Source organism: Miscanthus floridulus, chromosome 17, assembly GCF_019320115.1.
Source record: "Miscanthus floridulus cultivar M001 chromosome 17, ASM1932011v1, whole genome shotgun sequence".
Classification (NCBI taxonomy): domain Eukaryota; kingdom Viridiplantae; phylum Streptophyta; class Magnoliopsida; order Poales; family Poaceae; genus Miscanthus; species Miscanthus floridulus.
This window is the reverse complement of record NC_089596.1, coordinates 69,097,724-69,101,559: the sequence shown is the minus strand read 5'-3', so window position 1 is coordinate 69,101,559 and position 3,836 is coordinate 69,097,724. Positions and strand designations below refer to the sequence as shown.

At 43.1% G+C, this 3,836-nt stretch overlaps 1 long non-coding RNA gene across 1 annotated transcript; it reads left to right on the top strand.

The window, feature by feature from the left end:
* Positions 1 to 1,311: 1,311 nt before the first annotated feature.
* On the top strand, positions 1,312 to 3,064 carry LOC136517795 (uncharacterized). The gene is made up of 2 exons (XR_010774341.1): positions 1,312 to 1,665; positions 1,930 to 3,064. It is a non-coding gene; the product is annotated as an uncharacterized lncRNA (long non-coding RNA).
* Positions 3,065 to 3,836: the final 772 nt, after the last annotated feature.

Below are 3,836 nucleotides of genomic sequence, written 5' to 3'. Positions count from 1 at the left end.
TACTACTAAAGCTCCAAATAGGGTTTGGGTTTTGAATTTACCATTTGTTACCATGTATATTATCCTTAATTATCAAAGGCACAAGACAAGCAACGAATATATTTTAAGATGAGCTATGCTCCTATTTCTTTCTTTTTCTTTTTCTTTCTTTTTCTTTTTTATCCACACTACCCATTTTTACCATTTACGACTGATCTTCTGTGTGCACCATTGCATATTATAATTATATTTCCGCTATTGGCTCCTACAATGCTGATGCTAACAGTAACACCTTTATGTTTTTGAGTGGACTAATCATTGAATCTTGAGGAGCAATTTGCATAAAAAGATTTGCACCACAGCCGTGCAGAACATAAAGTATAACTACCCAAAGAACTTCATGAGGGCAAGTAGTAGCCAAAAAAAGTGATACTGAAAACCTCTGTACATGAGTTCTCACAGAATGCTCCTACATAAGTTCCAAATACATTGACAGCTATCTCTTAGTTACACTGGCCCGATCCAGAATGGGCGTGGCAAAGCCGGCCTAACGATCGTTTGATGCATGCACAATGGAAGCAATGGCGTGTCATGATGGCCTGAAGGTTGCTGCGCAGCTGGGGTTGCAACGGGTCTCTATAGAGACAGACAGTTTGGAGCCGATCCATCTGTGGAAGGAGACACAAAGATCCATCATTGATCCGGTTCTGAAAGAGATTGATGAGCTTAGGCTTGCCTTTCAAGATTTTTTCGTTTTCACATGTTAGTAGAAAATTGTAATAAGGTTGCTCATTTATTAGCTAAGCAAGTCACTAGCACGAATCACTCCGAGAGGTGCGTGTGTTCAGCGGCGGATTCAGGAAATATTTTAGGGAGGCTAAACAACACTGCTGCTCGATCTTAAGTCTCAGTCCCTCCTACACTATAGAACTTTGACTAAAAATTCATGGGTGCTCCACAGGGGTTCTACTGCTCCGGTATGGATAGGAGGCTCGAGCCCCCCGCCTCACCGTTGGATCCGCCCCTGCGTGTGTTAGTACGAGGCCTCGGCCGGTTGATCTAACTGAAAGGCAAGCAATGCAAAAAAAAAAGCGCCCCAAAAGGCTGTTTTTATCTATGAGAAATCAATTTTTTTAGTTTTTGCCGCAACAAACGAAATTAATTACCTAGTATACTCTAAAGTCTAAAACATCATTTTACTTCTTGTTAAACAAATCATAAAAATTATACTAGACCATTGTATGATGCTGGCCAAACAACTCTTACGAGCTTGAATCGATATATCCAGCTATTCTCAACATCAATATGCCATACGATGATTTATTTATGGGTTATATACACATGCACTCATTTTATTTATTTTTCTAATTTTGTAAAGAAAAAAGACAAGGGGTAAAGACGGTAATAAAAAAGCCCGTTCTTCTTTCAGTTCCAGCACAGGTGCGTGAGGGATACGCGACGCCACAGAAGCGACTCTGCGACTCGTCACCCGGGCAATAAAACCGGCGTCGGCGTCGCTTCCCCCCGCCTCCCGGAGCAATCGATCAGAGTTTTCGATTCCCGCATCCTGATCTCGATTCCCGACCACATCTCCGCGCACGCGCTTCGCGATCTAGACCCGGCGGCTCCCTCGATCGATTCCAGCGAGGCCGCTGCTGCTCCTCCCTCCTCGCCCGATGTCCGCAGGTGCTCCTCCCTCCTCGCCCGCTCCCCTCACCTCTCTAATCGTCGCCCCTTCGGATCCCGTTGCGATGCCGAGCCCTCCTCCGTCCCCACCCGCGCTGGCGGAGGATGAGGAGCGGCCATGGCCGCCGATGAAGATGAAGCTTTTTCCGTACGCCATGTACTGCGTGTTCGGCGGCATGGGCCGCACCGGGGAGAACCTCCTCTGCGCTTACCTTGGGATCCACTATCTGAACATCATCGTCAATCTCCTCTCCTTCTACACAGACGGTGAGCAGGCCCGCTTCTGGACACTCGTCAGCCGCGTCGTGCAGTCCCTCTGCTACGCCTCCACGTGGCTCATCGCGTGCGTGTTCATCCGCTACTACATGCGCGTGGATGGGGAGTACCACGTGACGTTCGATCCGCCGCAGCAGCACCTGGCGCCGGCAGCGGCAGCGAAAGCAGAGCAGCTCCCCCCTCCCCCTCCGGAGATGGACATGTGTTAGGTTTGGTCCGTGTGTGCGGTATGTGTTTTCTTGCTGGCCCCAGGTGCATTCTCTAACCCATTCTTCAAGTATCTGTTTTAGTTGCTTACTTACAGATGTTGCTGCTCTCCTTGTTCAAGGTACATGCCCTCCCCTTCCCGGCCTGATCTTTGATTATAAATTCAGCATCTTTAATGTGGTATTGCTTAATTATGCAGTTATAAGTATCTGAAATCTTTTTTTTTTTTGCGAAACATAAGTATCTGAAATCTGAAATACTAAGTTTTCAAACAGAAAATATCTGGATTTTAGGCAAGTCTATGCTCAATCTATCTTTTATAAAACAATGAATCCACAATGTGTTCATACTTCAGTAGTTGCATTGTGGGAGCACTCCAGTGGATAGAAATTTATTACTTATTGTTCTAGTATGTCTTTTCCTCGTTTATTACTTTCTGCATTTTGTGTCATTTGTGATAAACAGACTTTGTGATGAAAGGATCAATGGGAAGGACCAGCGTGCTGAAAAGATTTTGCTTTCTCTTGCCCCACCTGCCGAAGCAAAGATAGAGGACACTTGATGGCCCGAGCTGAACGTGACCATCACAGAAAAGTGGACGAAAAGAGCAACTTGTTGAGTGCCGTGATAACAAAAATGCCAGCGCACTAAATCAGGACAGAGGACAAGTAGAGCTCGAAAATACTGCAAACCTAGTGGGAGAAGACCCAAGTTCGAAGTTATTAACTGCAATAGCTATTACTTTTGTGCAGTTCGAAGTTTCTCATTTGCAGTAGCTACTTTTTATTTCATAGATCAGTATCTTTAGGAAAGATTGAATAAGATATGGTTTTTTATGTCTCTAAAAGAATTTCCAGTTGCCATTGTCTGTCTTGGAGTAGTGCTAGAAATAAATTTGTTTGAGTTCGTAATAGTTTATCACTTTGTCTCGTGTTACTTGGGTTTCTTTTGTTTTCTGTGTGTCACTCCTGGTGACCCAAGTGTGACCTCTGTAGTATATGCACAAAAATAGCACTACTGTTGAAAAAGTTCTGTTTAAAAAAAATGATACAGAACAAAGGTTTCTATATCTATAATAGTTTAGTTACATGCTTTTTTAGTATCTGACTGTAAAAAATGGGACTAGCCAACTAGCATCTGGTACTTCCATTGCACTCTGATTGGGAAGTCTAATTGAATTGTGGTGACTGCCTGACTGGTGTTGGTTCTCACACAGAGGCGATATGGGACATGTGCCAATGGCTATGTGATCCCTTTCCACAAAATGGCACAGCTAAGGATTTTATTTTCCCTTTTTGTGCGCATAAAAAATGAAGTGAACTGACTATTAATACAATTGTACTGTGTCACACTAATTCTGTTTTATGTTTTGGAATCAGCTAGTCACTTGATATATGTCAAAACTGTTAATCTGATAGTATTTTCTTGTTAGTGATGTTGATTAGCTAATCTAACATTTCGTTTGCATGACCTTTTGAATTGTGGGAGCACTTCAGTGGATAAATATTTATTATTTGTTGCTCTAGTACGTTTTTTTCCTCGTTTCTTACTTTCTGTACTTCATGTCATTTTTTATAAACAGACTTTTTGATAAATGGGTCAATGGGAAGGACAAGCGTGCTGAAAAGATTTTGCTTTCTCTTGCCCCATGGTGCATAAAAAAATGAATTCCAACCTAGAAGGAACTA